General features: G+C 37.1%; 1 protein-coding gene across 1 annotated transcript in view; it reads left to right on the plus strand.

Moving 5' to 3' along the window:
- RAB3B (RAB3B, member RAS oncogene family) overlaps positions 1-23,041 on the plus strand; it is a 61,442-nt gene that overhangs the window by 11,159 nt on the left and 27,242 nt on the right. The window lies entirely within an intron of this gene.

A 23,041-nucleotide genomic window follows, 5' to 3' on the forward strand; every position in this document is an offset into this window, starting at 1 on the left:
TATATATTTCATCTCTTTTACCTCTAATAATTGGAATCATAGCCCTATCTTTCTTTTGTTTTAAACAATTAGCCAACATTATACCTGGTCTTTCACCATTCTCCCAATATCCTTGTCATGAACATGTTAGCATAAATTCTGTCTGCTGTGATAGTATTTAATTCATATTTCTCTATACAAAGTAGTAGATGGGTTTCTAACCATCTGTGCCCATAAATGTTTCAATTCATCTTTCAAATTATTTTCTCTTTTATTTTTAATCTTATTTTTATATTTATTTTTATATATTATTATATAGCATGAGCAATAATTCAACGGATATAAGATTTATATGATTCCTATTCAAAAATTTGACCACTTGATGTTCCTAAATTTAAATCAAAGTATTGCAAAGTCTCTACTCCCATTTGTTGTACAAATTCTTTATCATTCAACAGAGAAACATTAAAATACCAATCAATTTCTTGATGCCTTAACCAGTTTCTGAAACACACAATTCAAAGTAATTGCACTATGATCTGATACATAACAAAGGTCTATATTACATTCTTGAATTTGATTGTATATAGTCAATGATATTAAGAAATAATCAAGCCTAAAAAAATTCTGGTGCACATTCAAATAAAATGTATATTCTCTTTTAGTTGGATGCTTCAAACACCAAGGGTCTGTGAAACTCAATTCTTCAGTATAGGTCTTAATTGTTTCCCAAGATATCAAGAAATTTCACTTAACCTTTTTCTGAGCGGCTGGGTTCTACAGTGTGCAGTAGGTGTGCCTAAGATTTTCTTGGTTAATTTTCCTTTTAGGTTTTTGGAAGGAGTTGTGGGGATTCTATATTCTTTATTGCTTTATTGTAAGCAGATTCATTTGATATTTCTTTTGGGATACTGTAGAGGAAACATTTTGGAAGACTTTTTGTATCGAGGAGATAGGACTGGTGTGTCACAATTGTCTTTCATACTCCTGGGTCTGTAGGCCCTTATAGATATTAAGCTGTATTAAGAGTTAAAATTTTTAGAACACAAGGTTATTTTCCAGTTATTCTGCACCAGTTACCAGATAAGGATGTATCAACCTTGGAATGTAAGGAGGATACCAGGCACGAGGAGGTTGGCTGCTGTCCACCCGTTTCAGGTTTAGCTTATCAAGGGGAGGAATTTGGAAAATCATAAGATATGCAACACCAGGTGCAATTAATCAGGATGCTGCCATCCTTGGTGGCACATATCACTCCTCTCAGCTAAGCATAAAAAGCTTCAACGTTTTGATCTGGAGAGCTTCAATGCAGACCTGGTCCGGAGTGGTGCTGCATACCGGCCGTGTTGGGTATCGTCGTTATTGTCCTGGGGCTCCCGATAACAGATAGACAAATCGCTTGTTTGGTAATGTATGCCTGCTTCTAAATAAAGATCATTTAACTTCTTCACTTCACTTGTGGTTTTTCGTTGCTTCTGAATCTTCGAAAAAGAACCCTTGCCTTTGGCAAGACAGGTACTGTACTTCCACATACTTTATTTGGAAGCAGTGTACTTTATTCATTTGCTCATATGTTGCATTTAGAGAATGATGTCATTACACTGTGCCAGTTTGTTTTCTGAACATGAGAGATGAGTAAAATGCTATACTCTATCTGCACATGTCTTCCCATGCATGCTGAGCACAAGCCCCAGCAGAACTTTGGAAGCATAAAATTTGTCAGGCTTTATTCCAATTTTGGTTCTACCCAAGATCGCTCTGTAAATCTGTGCTGTATTTCACAGCCAACATTTTCAATGGAATTATCATTCACAGTGCTGGTGCACCCTTCAAATTAAAGATCCTGCTTTTTAATGCAAAGTCGGTTGCTGGTAAAACTAGATGAAGGATTTTATTTTATTTTCTAAATGGTGAAATACAAAAAAGGCTCTATCACCAACAGAGAAAAAAATATAATAGTGATTATATAGTGAAGAAAAAAATCCTCTAAATAAACTATAGTGTTTAAAACAGAGTAAATATGACAAAAAAGAAAAATATGAATTAACCAGAAAAACCCATATAATAACTATAAAAAGTTAATTCAGTCCTTAAGCCTATCATTAAATCATTGTGTCATTTTCTCATTTTTAGAACACAGGGGCTTTTTAAAAATAGATAACAAATTTATATCCTGGATCCTTTCCTTAAAATCAGAAGAGTAAATTCCTTTCCAATTATATCAAATAATCCTTTTTGCCATGCACCAGATTCAATAGACACAAAGTTCTCTATGAGATGACTAATTCCATGTTTTAGGAACATAATTTGACATCATATTTAGATCCTTAGCTATAATATTTCTGTACCAAATTGTGTTAACATATATAGTGATTTGAAACCAAAAATAAGGATATAGCTGGGCAAGATCAAATCATATGAAATAAAGAACCTTCAAATTTCTTACATCACCAACATAAAAAATACAATGTCCATCCCTTTTTAAATATTCTTTGATAGGTTCAATAAACATGAAATAATATTTTCTTAACTCCTGGACCCATTGATTCTCTAAAACTGGATATTCCAGTTCTTCATTCCACAATTCAGATATATAACAAATATTAACATTTATTTCACATTTCAACTTCTTGTAGAATTGAACTGTTGTTTTCTGTTCAAGCACTGCGTATCTCAAGGAAACTAAAATTGCAGGTACCTCAGAAGCTGCTAAAACAACCATTGGAAATCAGCTGATTTAAAGTGTTGACCCCAAGCATTCCAATAGAACATCTTTCCTGCTACTTTCAAATTTGGGGTATTCTATAACATCAATTTCTCATGTGATTTGGGATCAAAATGTAATAACTCACCTATTAATAATCAAATGTGCCTGGCAGCTTTTAAGGCTGGAAATGAAGAACCTGGTTTAGTGTACCTGGACCCTATAACATGCCAAGATTTCAAAGGGGTTATCCATTTGCTCTCCAACAGGGCCAAGACAGGAGAATAATCATACAAAGTCTCATTCCAAAAAATATGGATGTTAACATAAATGCCCAATGTTATCATTGAAAATCTGGTAGGCAAAATCCACCATTGCCAGGTCACACTCACTGCTGATGTAGCAGGTATTACCAAGACCCAGCTGAAAGAGGAGGGGAGAGTCAGCCTTTCCCAACTTTGTCCACTGGAATATTCTGTGATGCAACAGTTTAGGACCAGAGGTTGGGGAATGAACAGCAACTCAGTCTCACTTATCAGAAGCTCCATTTGATAGTCTACTAAATTTTAGTCTTTGCTGCTTCATTTGGGTGGCTGGAACAGTACTTCCTTCCTGAGTTAGGGTGATTTCTGATGTGATACAGTATTGCCCTGGACTTTCTCTGGACGAATTTCATTGCTGAAGCTCAGGTTACCCAGTCAGATGCCATGTTCACTATGATGGCTATGGACCTGTCCCAATTGGTGTCTAGCTCCGCTCATTCAACATAGCACATTCTGGATTTACTATTCTGCTCGGTGGGTGTTGGTGATCTGAAAGTAGAGGAGCTTTCTGTAACTCCGTTGTCATGCACAGATCTCTATGAGCAGTTTTAAGACCAGCAGCTGCTATAAACCTCTGCATGGATAAGGACTAGTATACAGTCATGTGAAAAAGAAAGTACACCCTCTTTGAGTTCTATGGTTTTACGTATCAGGACATAATCAATCAATCAGTGTTAGGGGGGTTTCTCCTGGTAGTTCCTAGTTTTTTTTCTCCTTGTAGAACTGCCAGGAGAAGGAAAAAAACCAACCCCCCCCCAAACACTGCAGGGCAAGCCACTGTATATAAACAGAGAGCAAACCCCACTCCCTTCTAGCACTGAAGATGTTACCTAGTTGGGTAACGAAACATCTGCAAGAAAACAACCAAGCTCAGAGAACCCCATGGACTCTACAAAAGGAAAAAAAGAATGATAGAAAATATGCTCTATAGTGCCTTTCCTGCAAACCATCAGTGTAGATGAAATAAAAATATAGAGCTGCTGAAATTACAGACATCTTAGAAGAAAGACCAACAGAAAAATGTACAGGAAAATGTAAAGTTCTGAGCAGATCCCAGGATGATGCTGATCTGCTCCTGTTTACAAGTAACTCTGAGGTGCCAATTTGCATAGAGTAGAGTAGGTGGCACATAAATGTTGGTAAATAAATAAAATACAGTAGATAAAGTACGCAAGGACTAAATTAGTAGAGACAACCATCAGAGACACAAATTTAGGCTAAAAGCACAGAGGAAAAGAAATTAAATTTAACACAATTCTTAGCTAACATTTTCCTGTTCTTCTAGAGTGTAGATGATTCTTGGAACAGATGTTATATGTGTGCCAATCTGTTACCTGGTAAATTCTTTTTCCTGAAAAATTCCAACATTAATCAGAGAAAGAAGGAGAATCTTAGCTCGCTCTCTCACTCTCCACTTCAGCACAGAGCTTCTTTCTCATTTTCTCCCAGTGTTCTTCAGTTTTCAGAGATCTGTTTTTTCTCCTGTCTAGCAGAAAAAGAGGGCCTTGAGTAACCTGTCTTTGTATGTGACTCAAGACATACAACTATCCCTTGTGTGGATGTCTGAGATGAGTGAATGTGGTTTGGGGATGTCTGAGCCTATCTGGCAAAAAAAAAAAAAAAAAGGCCAGCAGGCTTCAAAATTTGTGAAAGCAGGCTTACTCTTCACAGCATACACACACCCTCCACATACTGGCTGTGTTGCACAATGGACTTCTGTACATTTCAAATAATGATCCAAAATGTCATTATGTTATAACCCCTCCATCATTGCTATGTGCAGCTCTTTAATTGAATCTTGCATTATAGACTTGAAATACTCATCACCTTCGAAATCTAGAAACCACCCCCAGTTTTATGAGCATTTATGCACTGCAATATAAGACTGCTCCCCACACTTCTGTGAAAGAATTCCTCATTCTGTTATATTGCAAAATATATGTGAATTTATACATGTATGGGAATGGAGATTTGAAAGCTAGGGCTGTATTTGGGTGCTTAAAAATCAACTTTTATTCATATTCTGGAGCAAGTAATTAATTTGGTCTTACCAGTTGGCCTTTCTAGGAAATGGTGTCTTTGTGATTGGCCATGTCCATTATAGTACATATTTTGTTATAGTACCCAAGACACATACTAAATAATATTAAGCAGCTGTTTAAGAAGTAGCATTTTGATGGTTTCTTCTTTCCCAGTGAAGGAATTGATATACTTGTTTAACAACTAGACTTTGTGCTGGAAACCGCACACTTCCCCAGCTGGATGTGTAGCTTTTTCTGCCCCACTCTGTGTGAGATTTTAATGAACAGAAAATTTAACAATTGTCCAGTTGTTTTAGCAGGAAAATAAAGCCTAGATTTTTGGAGAGATGCTGAAAATCTATAGTTTTAAGCTATATCCATTACAAAAATATTCAGTGAACTAGATTTCTAAAGGGTATTAATAGTTTTGATGAATGGTAGAAGTACGCTTCCACAGAAAGTGTACACAGCTGCAAGTAGAAATCATAACATCATACTATTTTTGTGAGAATAATTTAAGCAAATTGAAACTTGACAACCACTAATTATGTTCCATGACTATTTCTTTCATTTTCTTTTTTTCTCTTTTTTTATCATTTTGGCTACAGCCTGCCTGTATATAAAATCTGTTAAAATTTTTCAAAATACATTTTCTATTACTGGCATAAGGCACATCAAATTATGCAATGCATGGTAGCTAAATGCTATATTTTCACCCCTTTCAATGAACTTAAAAAATCTGCAGTTGTAGTGCTATAATTCTACACACATCATTTGTAGTGTAGGGTTAGAAATACATATTTGTCCAAAAACAAGCAATAATTTTGTACTTTTTCAGGAAAAGCTCATCTGTTCTCAGACATTTACATTGTAGGTATGAAGTATTCTTTATGGGAAGCTACTTTAGAATTTATTTTTCTGTCAATCCATCTTCAGCAGGGATGTGCAGCTATTGGACTTGATATATGAAAATGCACCAATATGTACAGGTTGTTTCTTTTAAAGACCTTGCATATACAACCTGATTCCAGATTGATTCAGTTTTTAAAAAATTTTCTGCATAATTTTCCTACTACAAGTTGGCTCCTGCTGCAGCTATTTGTCCATTAAAGTTTTCTTGCTGCAAATAACTGTAGAACTGTTGCTACCAAATGCTTTTTAAATCAAAGGTAGAAATATTGAAGCATTCTACCATGATTGAAAACAAAACAATGACACTCATCTTGATCATATGATGCCTTGTTGCTAGGTAATGAGGCACTTCTCTCAAGAGCAAATGTAGAATCAGAAAAGTCCCGGGGAACACATATTTATTTTGGCTTCTTTTTATTGATTTCTGCAACATTTGGTTAAACAAACTGATGGTGCAGATTGGAGTTCCCTCTTTGCATTTTTTTCTTAACAAGCTACTATGTCAAGTGCTTTTAAGCAGCCATCTGAACAACCTCTGCCCACAAATGGGTGACATGTATTGCGAGTTTGACATCACTTTGTCTTTAAGTAAGGAGATGACCTAAAAGCTTATTTTCCAAGGACAGCTGTTGTGCAAATCCAATTCATTTTGAGCAAGTGCCTTGTTTCACACTTGATGGATTCAAAGAGGAGGACACTTTAACATACACAATTTCTTATGCCAGACCTTCCTGCCAAATGCTGTGTTCATTACAGGTACAGCCAACAGCAATTCCAACTAACCAGCCCCCACTCCCCAGGGCTGAACTTGTCAAGCTGTCTCTCTCTTTTCCCCATACAAAGCAGCTCTGGAATCCGGCTGTTTTTATCTCAGTTTTTTAGCCATGTTGCCTTCCTATCAGATGAATAGTCTCTAGGTGACAGGGATTCAGAATCACCAAATAAAATTTGCCTGTGTGAAACTGTCATGCACATACCTTTTCACTATAAATAAACATCAAAGATAAAGCATGGTGAAAATCTTGTTATCTTTTCTTGGATCATTAAAGAAAAAGTGGGGCTTTAAGCCCAAGAAAAGGTCAACAGTTTTTACAAAGAAGAAAAAAATATTGAATAATAAAGGTCAGGATTATTACTGTCAAAGAGATGAATTGATTAATTGATGGCCCAAAGAAAAGAATACATGTAAAGTGTTGCAGCAATAATCAAATACTGTTCCATTTAAATGAAAATAGACAATGATTCTGTTGATGATTCTATTTATACTTTTTAAGTAAAATTAAGAAAAAGCAGGCACTTGCATTCTTCATTTCAACTAAGTAGATTTCTAAGCCACCTGACTGCACAGTCTGTCCTATGGTCCTTGGTAGTGGCATCTGGGGAGGAGTCAAAACAGGTATTAACTGCATATACAAAGGGGTAGGACTTCAGCTGGGTTGCTATGGCCAGCATCTTGCCTGTTTTGATCCCTCCTCTCCATGGTCATCACTGTCAATGTTATAGCATAGTCTATGTAGTAAGGTGAAATATATACATAGGGCACCAGATTAGAAAGGGCAGCAGCTGTGTGTAGTACATGACTTCTCATAAATAATTACTGCTCTGTGACTAAGTCATGGAGACAAATCGGCTACAGTCCCCTACTTACAAACTTTCAAGTTGCGAACTTTCGCCAATACGAACAAGATGGACTGGAAGTCGGGAGAAGGCAGGAAAGTGTTAGTTTCTGCCGGGCCGCAAACTAACCCTTTCCTGCTTTCTCCTACCCTCCGGGAGATTAGAGTTGGAGTTCCTGGAAAGGGTTAGTTTACCGGGTGACACAGGAGAGATGGCAGTGGCTCCCTGGACAAAGGGAGGAGCCGGTGGGGCACAGCACATTCTGTTGCCGTCCTGTCTCACCTGGCAAGGAACATCCCACTGTGCTCTCCACAGTCTGCAAGCTATTGCTCCTTACATTGGCAGCAGAAGACAGGGGTCCTCTGCCCACATTGCTGCCCTGCCTCTGCCTTCTCTCTCTCTCTTTTTTTTTTTACTTTTTACAGTACTTTTTACTTGGTTGGACTTACAAACAAAATGGACTTACAAACAACCTCTTGGAACGTAACCTGTTCATAAGTAGGGGACTGTCTGTATACCACATAGAGGCTGGGTTGATCCATCATGCTGAGCTATTTTTGCCTTAATTATGGTTTGAGCAACCATTAGCCACCTAGTTCACACAACACTAAGCCATAAGCCATGATTTACAAACCACACAATACTGAGCAAAAACCAATAAACTTTATTGTACTAACTTAGAATTTCTAAATCCAAATATTAGGCTACGTTGGAAGATATTTTGGGGGTCTCACACAAAAGTTAATATTGCATACAGTAGGGACTTATTGTATTTATTTCTGATGCAGAAGTTGTTTATAGCAGTTTTCCCAAACCTAGCATTTTCCAGATATAGTGGGATTACAAATCCCAGGGTTCCTAGCCAACCTGGAACAAAAGCTGGTCTAAATGATAGACCACATAGTTCTCCCTTTGTAAATCACCCTACTTCCACATTCTACTCCTTTCTCACAAATCTGTGCCAAGCACAGTATAAACATTAAGAACATCACTCTGCTTTTTTATTAAAGGCATGCTTCAATTTGTTATAGATCTATTTAAAAATCCTGTGCATTTCCTGATCACAGCTAAAACCAAGGCAAAACTTCAGCTATCATGCATAAATAGCAGGTGTTTTTATCAGAATTTCTTTATCAGAATTTCTGTTCACAATGGATATCTTGGAATTAACAGGACTTCCAGATAGTTTATATAAAATGTCTTTTTCTTAATGAATAACACAGCTTCTCTATGGCATTGTGTATAGTATGCAATGGACAAACTTACTTTTACTGTATGCACCTTCTGTTTTTATAAATCACTTGTTATCAATTGTCTAGATTCTCAAATTATTCTAAGCAGTAGTTTCTTTTAACCAAGGCTTGTTAAACAAATAGTAATGGATAGATATACACATTGTACTAAATAAAAGAGTAGTTTGGTCTTAGCATATGTTGTCGCAATTAAGACTCTAAAGTTTATTCACAGTCAACCAAGATTTGCAAAGCTTGGTGACAGTTCATCCATTGTCCAATGCTACAATCAAATAAAACATATTATAGCTTAGCATAAAGGTTCTCAAACTGTGGTCTTGGAACTGCTGTGGTCTGCAAGAACAATTCAGATGGCTCTGATGCAAGTACAAAAATTAAAAAAAGTATTTTCCAGTAGCCAAAATCTTGAGAGATTTGGTGTTATAACTTGAAATATAGAATTTCATATGGAACACAAATATCTAGCGAAAGTTGGTAATCTTGTGAGGTGTCATCCATTTAATTTCTCTATAATATACAAGATTTTTTATTTAATGTTGTAGTCCCATGGACATCACTGGAAGAACATGCAAGCTAGGGCACCCACCCATTATACAGAGTCAAGAGACTTTTATTCCCATTAAATTGGTTCAATTTAACTAAAGACAGGCAGCCCGATGTCATTTATTTATTTATTTACTTATTTATTTATTTACTTATTTATTTTCTTATTTTCTTACTTATTATGAATTAGGCTTGCTCTGGACATCTTTTTAGATGCATTTTTCGGGAAACATTTCTCTCATAGTTTGAAAGGATATGATAGCATGTAAGGAAATGATTGGATCACTTTATTAAATGATATTAAATGATAACAGGGAAATGCAACTTAGGTGATTCCATTCCATTCATTTCTAGGTTTTCCAGTACAAAACAATTAAGGAATCAAATCTCTCTTATCTTTCAATAAAATGTGGAAATGAAGGAAATGTTAAGAACCAGTGAAAAAGCAAAAAGGATTATAGTTTTGGAGGGGGTTGTATCACTGAAGCCAAGTGGTTGCTCTTAGCGGATTATAGTCAATGTTTGGAAAATTCTTCAAGGAGGTAAAGAATTCCTCATGCACTGATACAACCACATAATCTGTTGGATTTCCACCTACAAAGAAAAGCCTATTGCCTGTTTTTTTTCCTGCTGCAGAGCCCATAGAAGGGGAACAAAAAATGAGAAAGGTCAAAATTTAGGGACAAAGATAGCATTGTCATTCCCAGAAATCAGTGACATGGTCCACTCATTTCATTAAATAGTAATAAGTTTAGTTTGATTTGGGCTTATATATTATATAAAGTGTGATCATCATTGCGATTTGTAAACTACTGTATGGTAAACAGTTTATGATATATTCCAAGAAACATACTTCTGAACCAATAGTTAGAATTCTAATTTTCTAATTTTAGGTAAAGTATCTTAACATGGCAGTTATTAACATTTTTATTAGATGCCATTACAGAGTCTCTGTTGGAGAGTTTTGTATAATTGAAAAAGGCAACTACAATTTGTTTCTCAAAAAAGAAAAAAATGATTTATCAGAAAGATATTTCATGTAATATGAAATTCAGAGTTAAATTTTGGGATAAAGTAGAATGATTGTTTGGGATTGATTGTTACAGAACAAAATTCTGGATCCAAAAGAGATTTAACTTGCTTTGAAAAGAGGACAGTAAGACTGACATCAAAGCCAGTGGTAGGATTCAGAGGCTGGCCATGCAGCACCATGGGTTGTAAACAGTTCTTGAAGAATCATTCTGAGTTCCCCCTTCTAAAATTAAAATATATGTCTTGCTACTAAGACTTGTTTCAAGGTGAAATATTTCTGATTGTTACTAGGGCTTGGCAGGGAATCCTTTCTCGTATGTAGCCCTGTCATGACTTTTTTTTTTTTTAAGCAGAGCAGCACTGTTGTTTTGACTGAATTGCTAACTTGCTGCTATGGAAATGTTATTTAAGAACTGTGCAAATCTATGTTTAAATCTTTTTTCAATTTTATGTTAGTTTATCTATCCTACCCTCCCATTCTTTTTGAACTAAAGATTCAGAATACTACAAGCATTTTTCCCTAGTTATGTGTGGATACTAATGGATTTATAATAGCCATAGCAGGAAGTAATGAAAGGCATTACTGTATGCAGAAACATTATTTTTGGAAAACAGATTATATTACTTGTGAAACATCGCAGGTAATATTGGATGTAATTAAATTTCAGGCAGTTTGCTCAGCCACATCTGTTTTAGAAGATGCTGAAATACATATTCAGGAAGAATAAACAAATTTTCCGTGCCAATATATGTATGACTGTTTCTCTGAAGAATTGACCAAAAAACCCATTATTTTTGTTTTTAATACTTCTTTTGAAAGGATGCACATCTCTGTGCATTGTTTTTGTTTTCCTATTGGAATGAAAGTCCTCATACTTGGAAGCTGACTCTCTTGTACATCTCCTGTTTTCCAAGCCTGGAGATTAAAAACAGGAAGAGCTGAGAATGAAAGGCTGCATTAGGAGGCCAGATTTACTCTCTGTTGGGGCATCTTGTGTTTACAATGGGCTGTCACGTTGTAAAGCTAGACATTTAATCACAGTTTTGTCCAAGCTGGGTATAAAGAGAAAAACCAGTTGGTGAAAATTAGTGTAAAAGCTTCTGATTCCTACGTAAATGGTTACAATTCCCTTTGATTGTGTTTTGAGATGGGGGGGGAGTTTGGCATGGAGGTACCTGGATGAGAGAGGATTGCTAGGAGGCAACAGGTGATTGGATCTTTGGTGAATGGATGGGACTTGGGAGGGGGGCACTGGAGCTAAAGCAAAAGCAAATCCGTCTGCTTGAAGTGAAGTCTGCTGAAGGGGGAAATATATGTAAATTTTCCTCTGTCCCATCTTCTCAGGAAAAAATGAGTTCTTCAAGAAAAAAGTCTGTGTTCACTGGCTTTTATTGCAAGTAAAAAACATGTCTTAAAAAAAATAAACTCCTGGCATCACAGGATAACATAGAAGGATTACAAAGGAGTTTGAGGCGCTAAAAAGAACATTTCTAAAACAAGAAGACAAATACAGAGAAAATATAATGCTCTTGAACAACAAAGAAGGAATACACTTGATTAAAGTGACCATCAATGCCCAAACTTCCATACAGACTACAGTGGTACCTCGGGTTACGAACTTAATCCGTTCCGTGACTCTGGTCACAACTCGAATTGGTCGCACCCCGAGGCAAATTTCCCCATAAGGTTCAATGTAAATACGGTTAATCCGCCCTCCGAATTTGGTTGCAACCCGAGGCAAATTTCCCCATAAGGTTCAATGTAAATACGGTTAATCCATTCTGAAACATGTGCATTTTATTTTTAAACCACAAAAACATGAAAAAAAGTACAGTACAGCACAGTATGAAGAAGGAGAATGGGGTGGGGGGGCAGTTATTGTTTGGAGGGAGAGTCCCCCTCCAAAAGGACATTGGGGAGATCTCCTTCAGGGGTTTCCTCTCTTCTTTGCCTCTTAGCTGCAGGCTCAGTTCTGGGGAAAAACCTGTCTAAAGTCAGTTGTTTTTTCCTGCGCTGCATAACCCTCCGGAAATGAGAGAACACGTTATCGTTCATCATCATCATTCTTGCCAAGCCTGCTCTGCATTTTCTTTGGAGCCATGCTGACAAGCACACCAAAAACCTTCCAAAACACCACAAAACACACCATAAGCCTCACCGAACGTCTCCTTGCTACCGCAATCTCACCCACAGGAAGCCGCGACCGCGTGGCAGCAGGGAAAATGGCTGCGGATCCGGTTCGTAACCCGAGGCGAGTTCGCAACCCGAGGTAAATTTTTGCGGCCGGAGCTGGTCGTAACCCGAAAAATTAGTTAACAGAGGCTTTCGTAACCCGAGGTACCACTGTACACTAGCATACCTATTGAAAGGACATTATAACTCTCTTTTGACTAAGTGGACTTGGGAGAACAGAGTATTTTTTACACTTTTCACTTTCAGATTCAAATTGTGAAACCACGACATGGTAGCCAAGTTTATTGTTGGAGCAGTCAAAATGAGGCAAGAGACAGCATCAAGCATAACCTGATAATATTTTCTCTTCCCCCTCCTTTTGTTTGACTTTGTTTCTATTGCTGATCTCAGATTGTAAATAATTTGATTTGAATTTCTTTTTTTATGGGTTATGACTATGATTTAGACAAAATATTATTCCAGAAACTGAGATATTTTACAATATTTTGTACTGATTATATTATAGTAGTCCATTTACTATAATAAAGTAAACCAGTGACTATTGATAAATATAATATATAAAGTAGATTTTTCCCCCTTTTTAAAAATCTTTTGTAGTTTGAGGGGGGTTCCTAATTTTTTTTCTTTAGACTTCTATTATTGTTTTTTCTTTAAGTTTAAAAGTTGTTTTATTAATTGTGTATGTTAAGAATGCAAAATAAAAATTAAAAAATGGAGGTTGCTGAATGAGAGAAGGTTGCTGAAAGGCAAGCAGTTGACTAGCTCCTGGAGAAAACCATTTTTGAGTATGTGTGTCTGTGTCTGTCTGTCTCTCTCTCTCTCTCATATGGAGATGGAGCTACAGAGAAAGACAGCCAGGAAAAAAAAAAACCCAGAAAAAAGACCTGTCTGCCTGAAGCAAACAATACCAATGTAGGAATTGTAATGTATGTAAATTCTCCCATGTTCTATTCCCTCAGAAAAATCAGGTTCCTAAAGAAAAAAAGCTCTGGTTTCAATTATTTTGATTACATTTAAAAAAAAAAAGCTGAAAAAACTCCTGATTTTTGTTTGATTGATGATGTGCCATCAAGTTGTTCTTGACTCCTAGCGACCACATAGATTTGGAAAGGGGCGGGGATGGGGGAGAGCTGATGAACCAAGCTTTATTTACATAATGATAAACCAGTTTTGTCTTCTATTCAAACAACCATACTGTGAATCTATTCTTAGCATTTCAGAAAAGATCAAAGGTTGCAGAATCTAAATGACAAGCAAGACTGTTTACACTTCTTTAGTTTTAGTTCTAAGCTATATAGTGTACATCCAATTATGAGAAGACTGACTTATATCAAATATTTAGTTTCGCTTTTTTGAAGCAAGTGCCAAATTGTGTATGACAGAAATCTGTTTTTTAATCAAGTAAGACTTAAGAATAACAGAAGCAGCATCCTACTCAAACTGAGGATTACCCTCTAAAGTATACCTGTGAACATACATACATGGATGTCTGCATATGTGAAAATATACTATTATCTTTCATCATTAAAAATTCTAGCCTAGTTTTGAAATTAGAAATTAAATAATCCCAGTCCTATGTGCATAAATGTCAATAACCTCAGGGAATGTCCATGCATAGATTTAAAGACTTCTGAATCTCTGTGATTCCATGTCAGCTGAAGTGCTGAACCAATTTATTTTCAGCTTTGCTGCCACATTGTTCAAACCACTACAAGTTTGGTTGTTTGCCACACTTAGATTACTGTAATTTGATAAATAAATTAATAAATGTACTCGCTATGAGGATACTCTTGACTTTGGTCCAGAAGAGTAGGCACTTAATTGAATACACATCACTTCTCCATTGAAACAGTTAGTTAGTTACTGCCCCAGGTTCAAGGTTTTGTTTATAAGGCCCTAAAGAGATACCACCTTCACCTTTACTGACCTGGTCAGTTGCTGAGTTCATGTGGGGGGGGCATGTCTGCTGTGTGGACTTTGAACTGCAGAGGACAACCTTCCAATTGCTCCTGGGTTAGCTTTGCTCAGCTGGTACCTGCCCTCTGGAATGCTCTCTCTCCTGGTCTTCATAATGCACTTGCTATTATATTTTTAAGGTACCTGTTGAAACCTTCCCTCTTCACACAGGTCTTCTCTGAATGAACATTGGATAAATACTTTTTGTGTCTGCTTTTGGTGCCCTCTTTTGTGTGTGTGTATTCATAACTATGGAGTTCTATTTCATAACCTGCTTTGAGATACTTTAGTATAGGAAGCAGTATCAAGCTATATTATTAACTATAATCATAGTGGTTTTCTGGAACTGAATCTCTGGCATAATGGCAGCATTGAAGATCCTCTGGAGGATAAGTAAGAGTTTTCCATCTCTTCAATGCAGTCTTAAGCAACCCTTACGGAGCACTTTTCTTCTCTTTATCTCTAAACGCTCTCCTTTTCAATGAATCAGTGAATCTTGATGGTGATCATGATTTTAAGGATCAAAATGGGCAAGATTTGATCACATGCTGCCATCTTGATTCCCCTCCCCCCCAACTTCAGCCTGCTTCCTACAGGAAGAAAAGTGTACTACTTTCTTTGGTCTAAGATCAAGTGTAATATTAGTTATATAGTTTTAAAAAATATTTTTCATTGGTTTGCAACAGCAAAATATTCACATTTGTTATTCAGAGATTTTGTAAATAACAAAATACTAGTTTCATCTGCTTCCTTCAGTTTCCTACAAAGATAAGTGACTGGCCTTGGAACTGTTGTGTTATAGTGCAAACAACTGAAGAAACACGCACAGGCCAAACGCAACTAACTTCTACATATCAACTGTAAAAAATTGCTTCAACAGAGCTAAATTACTCAAAACAGATAATATGTATATTGTTTGGCTATAATCTCAGTATTTGAAATGTATCCGGGCCCAAGAATTATGGACCATTTGGGCTTAGGTTTCTCTTCCCTGCCTGCCTAAAGCACAAATGAAATAACAGGACTTGAAATGTATTAAGATTTATCTCAGCCATAAACCTGAAGCATACTTACATCTGGAATTTGTTGCTACTTTTTCAGTCTGCCTATATTTTACACAGTCTCACTGCCTGCTTTTCATTGGTCAGGTTCAAATATTGTGTTGAGCTTTTTAAAAGCAATGACTTACGGAATAAACTATAATTTGCTGGATTCACACAACACACTAAGCCAGAAAAAATAAGCACTGTGTCTCAGTGGGATAAATAAATTAACCCTCTGTCTTTCTGCCTAACCACCCAAAGCAGATGGATGTCATGATCACTGACTATATGCTACCACTGTTTGCCATCTGAGGATAGAAACAATTACAAGGTTTTTGTCAGCTCCAACTTGTGCTGTGCCGCTGTGGTTTGCCAATCATAGTTTATGGCTTATCGTGTCTGAATCATGTCATAGTTTAAGCCATAAGTAAACAAACCGTAGCTTAATATGTATGAGCCAAATCATTCACAATGACAGAGTATGCATAGCTTGCTAGGCCAAACCACATTTTGGGTTAACATGGTACATGAACTCAGCCACACACTGCATTATGCTCTAAGACTTGGAGGGGGAGGGGCTTAGTGTGGTTTGCAAACCCATATGTTGTGGTTTGTAATTCAAGATTTGTTTCTTGGGATAGATTCATATATATCTCACTAAGCCAGAAATAAACCACATAATTCATCAGAAGACAGAACAAAATTCCTTACTTTCACAACACATGGACAGACTCAACCGCAGTTTCAACTGGGAAACTCTTACCTGTTAATGCCCAGAGTCCTTGGGAGTCAGGTGGCATACAAGTTTAATTAAATTAAATTTTAGATCAAACCAAATCCAGAAGTGCTAGGAAATTCCTGGAAGCTTGGGATTCAGACAAATCAGCCATCAATAGACACAGAGATAAACTCCATTGGCATACAATTTAAAAGATACAATGAAAAGGAAGGAAACAAACAGCCTAGAATACATACCTTCCAGCAGCCCACATTCAGATAAGCAGGAAACAGCATCAGATGAACAATCAAGGAGGAAGCCACCCCCCCCCCGACCCAGGCAAGCTACTATATATAAACAGACAGCAAACCCCACTCTCCTTCGTACTGATGATGTTACCTAGCCTGGTAATGAAACATCTGCAAGAAAACAATGAAGCTCAGAGATTATCAAGGATGCAAGAAATCACATAATGGTTCAGTGTTGTATGTGAGCCAAATACATCCTGGAGATATCAGGAAGAAAAATGAGTGCGTGAGAAATGAAGGCTAAACTAAGTTTCATTATAAAGATGGGTATGTCAGGGAAAGAAAGGTGATGTAAGCAAGCAGTTTTGTACTGGAGAACCAAACTGATGTGTGATAGCACATTTCATCCCATATGTTATTCCTGTGCTTTTCACAATTTGCATCAAATATGTTAACCGATCCTTTCTTCGCATGACCTACTTTGTTAATGGCAATTGTTGTACAGGAAATGCATTTTGCCTGGTGAATCTGAGATTTCTGGCCACATACATGAGAATGTTTTTGTCAAATTCAGGTGACTTTAGTATGGAATTGAGAATAAAATTATGAGATAAGATATTGGGTGCTCCCAAGCAAGAAAAATCAAATACATTATGAGGCACGCTATCCTTAAGGCACTAATTTATCTTTTTGTGGACTTCTTTCATACAGAATACCATTGCGTACAGCCAACTGAAAAGGGAAGGTCACTGAAAGATACAAGGAATGCTTTTCATGTAAAAAGCAGCTTTTTACATGGAAACAATTAAAAATACAAATTATATTCACAGAAAGATGAGTTCTGTTCCATGTGCTACCTGGCAAGCTAAATATATCTTCAAACCTGAAATTTGTTGGGGTGGGGGGAAGAGAGAAGAAACAGCTGTGACTATAATACTGTATACCGTATTGCCTTGCATGACATATTTTATGGTTTAACTTAAGTTTCCCATTCAATAACTAGCAACAGTTGCAATAACTAGCTGAAATCCTGAATTTTGTTCAGGATTTCTGATGGAAAAGTTTTACAGGAGACGAGAAAAAGGACTGCAGTGGCAAAGCTGTATTTTCAAATGCTGACCTCTCTTGTCTTGAGAGCTGTAGAATGATTCCAACCCTTTAATAGAATTTACCTGGGAATTCACTTTAAAATGATAAGAGCCAGTGGTCAAAAGTAGATTTGGTCTTGAACCCCTCTTCTTAAGAGGACTGAAGAAACCGAAAGGTAATTGCTGAATCCAGAGTTTCTGAATAGCCCCTGATAGACTCTAATTCCTTCCTCTTATCCCATGATTTTTTCTATTGCCTTTTACAGCCAGCTAGGCAGCAATCACAGCCTATTATTGCAGCATATTTCATAGATGGAATACTCAGTGTGCGGGGAAAAAACACCCAAAAACTTTCTTACACCAGTCTTGATTTTATGTGAACTCTTGTTCTGGGCTTCAAATCTCTGGATGGCCATTCTTTGCTGCCATCTAGTGGTGATCTGAGATTCTGCAGTCCAGTTCTGGTAGCCCTATTTGCAGTATAAAGGCAGGGCAAAAAAACCCTCTTTGCCTATTCTTTGTACTTATAAACTTCTTCCATGTCCTTTTTTTTTTTTTTCTTTAACAGAAATTACAAAATCTGTGAGTCTTGGAGAGGAAAGTACTATAACTGCACTACATGGCTGGATTCATAGCACATGCTGAGTCAAACAGTGATTTGCTTGTGTATTGTATAAACCAAACTGATGTGGTTTGCAAAACATGGCTTACACCTTAACATTGTTAACTGTGGTTTATTCAATAGCCACATTGTTAAATAAACTATGGCTTAGGATGTTGTATGAATATAGCCTAAGTGCTAGCAGTGGTTGTGTGCTACATTAAAATGTTTTAAGAACTAAGCTCCCTAAACTGTAGAAAATGGGGTGGTATCTCAGCTAAAATCTCCTTTTCAGTTTTCCAATTCTAATTTTTCTGAACATATTTAATCAACAGCAACATAACTTTCACTACTTCTGTATCATATATAGTAGATTTTGGGAAGATAAGAATTCAGATTTTAAGATCAGGATTATAGACTACATTTGTTCCAAATGTACAGCACACCCCCAAAACAATGTTTAGACTATTGAAATGCGCTCTACATGGGCCTACCCTTGAAGAGTATCTGGAAGCTACACCTGGTTCAAAATGCGGCCGCACGGGCAATCTTGGGTGCCCCAAGGATGGCACATGTAACACCTTTGGTGCGGGAGCCGCATTGGGTTCCAGTTTGTTTCTGGGCCCAATTCAAGGTGTTGGTTATCATCTTTAAAGCCCTACATGGCATAGTCCAGGTTAGCTGAAGGACCATCTCACCCCCATTACATCAACCCGTCCCACCTGGTCAGGCAGAGAAGGCATATGGTGGATCCCATCAGTGAGAGAATGTTGACTGGTGGGTCCTAGGAGGAGAGCCTTCTCTGCCGTTGCCCCCACCCTATGGAATACTCTCCCCCCAGAGGTGAGGCGGGCCCCTACCCTCCCAATTTTCCGGAGGGAACTGAAGACTTGGCTCTGCCAACTTGCGTGGGATGAGGAAAGATACAACCGATCCTGGGGATGGCTGGCGCCTTGAAGACGCTCCCTGAGTTTATTAACACCTAATTAACATCAGCCTCTTGGAAGTATTATATAGGAAGTTTGTTATTGTAGCATATTTTAATTAATTAATTAATTTTTATCTATTTTAATTAATGTTTATTCTGTTTTTACTGTAAACTGCCCAGAGTCACTCTGCAGTGAGATGGGCAGTGACAAATTTGAAATATAAATAAAGAAATGTTCATTTCTACCTCATGAAAGTTATCTATTTTGAGAGTCTTTATGATGTATGGTTAGGATTAGACTAAGATTCAAATCTCCACACAATTATAAAGCTATTTTTTTCCGGTGCAAAGGTTATAAGGATAACAGGACAAGACTGGAAAGATGGGATGTAAATACATTAAATCAAATAGACTGGAACCAGAATTGTTCTTGATGGCATCCCACTTAACTCTGGTTGACAATTCAGGAAAACAGTTTCCAGTAATTTCCTTGAAATTCTTAAAACTGTAGTTAAAAAGTCAAATTCAGTTATGAATTCCTAGCCTGAGTAAATGTTCAGAAGCATCTCATCATTTAATTCTTCCATAACATAGGTCCACCCATCTGAGCCACTATAAGGTATGTTTGGTGACTCTAGCATAAATAAATAAATAACACATCCTATAAGCTTGAGGCCTGCTCAGCCCTGATAAGAACAGTTATTACCTTCAAATGATGCACTTTTCAAACGTTATACAACATTAATTCAAACTGTAAACAAAAGCTGTGCACAGCTGCGGATATAACCAGTGCTTACTGTGGATTTTTTTTTTTTTATATTCCTTACCTATGTGTTGACTAGTATGTCATTTAAATAAAATCCATTATATACAATATTGTGCATACAATTGCATTGATTTCAGAGGTTGAAATTATTAATTAGATAAACGTGGCTTCAAGGCAATTTGACTACTGTTGCTGATTGATTTATCTTGGGTACAGCTTGTAATTTTTATAACTATTTCCACTGTGATTTGATGTTGAGGAAACCAAACTAGTCCAATCCTAAATAGGATGAAATATACCTCTATATCTCCAGGCACAGAATACTTCCGTGTTGGAGGATATACGAGTGAGGGGAAAAAATATATTTTAAATTGCTGGGGTTTTAATCTCCGAGTTGATAGCTCCTTTTCAGTCAGTTTAAAGACAGCAATAAAACATCAATGCCTTTCTTGCCTACTTTTACATAAATTACATAGAAGCCAATCACATTTGTTTTTGAGCAATTTCCTGTGTCCAAGGATATTTTAATTGTGTCCTTAAAGGTTATGCCTAATCTCTCATTTCACTAGGAATTTTGATGAAGCAGTTTTTTCACAGCACTGTTTCATAAATCCCAGCATCAGAGGAAATGTTTCAGAACAAAACAGCTGGGTTTGTCTCCCACTTGTCATTTGATAAACTGAGCAAGGAAGGAGTAGCTAATTCCTCAAAGCAGCACAAAAAAAATGCAATCTTTTACTGTGTGGTAAACCTCATTGTTATTCAGAGATTCTGTACAACACCAAGGTACCTGGGCTGTTTTGTATTCATGACTCACGGCCATTCCTGAATGGAAATGGGACCTGTTTTGTACTGATTTTGAGAGAGAATGCAATTATGATTTTGAGTGTTTTTTCCCTGCCCACTTTACAATACTGGATCCCGGTTTGGGTTGGCTTAGAGCAGACATTTTGCATGGGCAAAATACTGCTACATTTAATTTTCTAGGATACTCCAAATCCTCACCTCCATTATAGCTTTGTCTTGTCTTTTCTTCTGAGCAGGCAGGTACATTTCAAAACAAAGCACTGGATGGGAGCCATTCACCAATTTATTTTGTAAGAATGCTTTTGGGACCTCACAGGCATACTTGAAAATAAAGTTGGAGGCTAGGATTTTGCTTTGCTACATGCCAACTCCCTGTTTATTCCTTTAATTTGAAATCTGCCAGAAGTCAAAGAAGTGTGCAGATTGGTGCTGATGGGCTCCACACTGGAGAGTCCAGTTTTAAGAATCATAGGGTTGGAAGGGACCTTGGAGGTCTTCTAGTCCAACCCCCATAAGAACTGAAGAAGTGTGACATGACATTATAAAAGTTAAATATCTTGTTAAATTGTTCTAAAAAGTTTAAGGATATCTAAAGGAAGGTGTGGTATTGGAGCAGACTATTGAAAATACTATGGATAGCCAAGACAACAATCACATGGATCAATGAACAAATCAACCAGAGTTCTCAGTTGAGGTACAAATGACCAGGCCCAAATTATCATACTTTGGACACATGTGAAAATCTAGTTCTTTGTAGAATTCATCATGCTGGGCAAGGTGGAAGGAAAGAGTAGGAGAGGATGACCAGCAGCAAGGTGGATGGACTCAATTCTAGCAGTGATGGTTGGAAGACCTGAAAGATCAGGTTGGGGACAGATTGTCCTGGAGAATATCTATTCTATTTTTATTTATTTATTTATTTGTTGGATTTCTCCTCTGCCCATCTCCCCCACAGTAAAGGACTCTGGGCGACTATGTGGTCACTAAGAGTTGACACCAACTTGATGGCACATAATCGATCATCAATCAAAAGAATGTACTTGAAATTCTCTAGTTGGAGAATATATCAGTATCTTATCAGTTGTTCAAGTTTAGTTTCTTTTGTCCATCAAGATTAACCATTTCCAGATATAATCTCCTTGGGCCAAAGCTTTCCTACTCATAATCTGGATCTCAGAAGAAAAACTGAAAATACTTTTTTTATTCAAGACACTGTCAGACCCTTTCAGGCACAGTTCACTTAAGGCTGTGTTCATACAACACAATTAACTTTACTGTCTTGGAGTAAAGAATTATGCCCATATGTCGGCAGTTCACAATTCTAATGTCTTGGTCAAAGGGGAAAGAACTATTTTCAAAGTCTTTCCAAACACTACAAAGGAATCTGGGAGCTTGTCACTTCCTTGCTTTTCCTCTCTTGTTCAGAAAAATACAATGATAAATAGGGCCAACTGACCTTGGTACCATTGTAAATTGAAGTCCATTTACCTACCTGCCCCTTCTCATTTTCTACTAGTCTATGCAGCTGCAGAAAAGGGGTGTGCAATATAAAAAGAAAACAGAGATAGAATTCCTACAGAAGCCATTTATTCTTGCAAGGAAGCTCCATGGCTTTGTTTCAGCAGCAGGGTGAGAGAAGCATTCACCATCCTAATGCTCCTGTTTGGAAGATACAGCTAGCTGAGGCAAATTAGTTTGATCTGAAATAAGGCTGTTTGGGACTAAAACTAACCATCTACAGTATATGTCCACCACTCACTGGATTAGGGTTTCTCGACCTCAGCAACTTCAAGATGTATGGATTTCAACTCATTTGGAGTTGCGATCCACACATCTTAAAGTTCCTGAGGTCAAGAAACACTGAGGTAGGGTATTTCATGATATGCTAATGCCCCCAACCCAATTAAGTGCATTGTGTGAACATGGCCAATAAGGCTCCTGAGACCTTAATGTGTTTTTGATGGTACCTGTTCAACTAATTTTACTCAAAGTTGCTCCAATACAGTATCTCATTCTGTTTAGCTGCTATACTTTTAGAAGATTTTTCTTTAACTGACAGTGACAGAATGTCTCCATGACTACACATATTTGGAGCTATAGCAAAAGCTATATGGGATAATGAAAGCCAGCCAGATACACATTTGTCCTCAGTTATGGCTTGTTTATCTGTAGTTTGTTGAAGAAATCAAAATTGGTGAGGTTATATAATATGTTAAAAATAAGCTATAATTGGGGCTAACCTAACCATTGTTGGAAATATTGATTGAAAACAGGATGTGGTGGTTAGTGGATCAGGATAAGACTAGGA

Source organism: Python bivittatus, unplaced genomic scaffold (genome assembly GCF_059951505.1).
Source record: "Python bivittatus isolate LINGU-HERP-01145 unplaced genomic scaffold, Pbiv_v1 ctg000700_np1212, whole genome shotgun sequence".
In the NCBI taxonomy this organism is placed as follows: Eukaryota; Metazoa; Chordata; class Lepidosauria; order Squamata; family Pythonidae; genus Python; species Python bivittatus.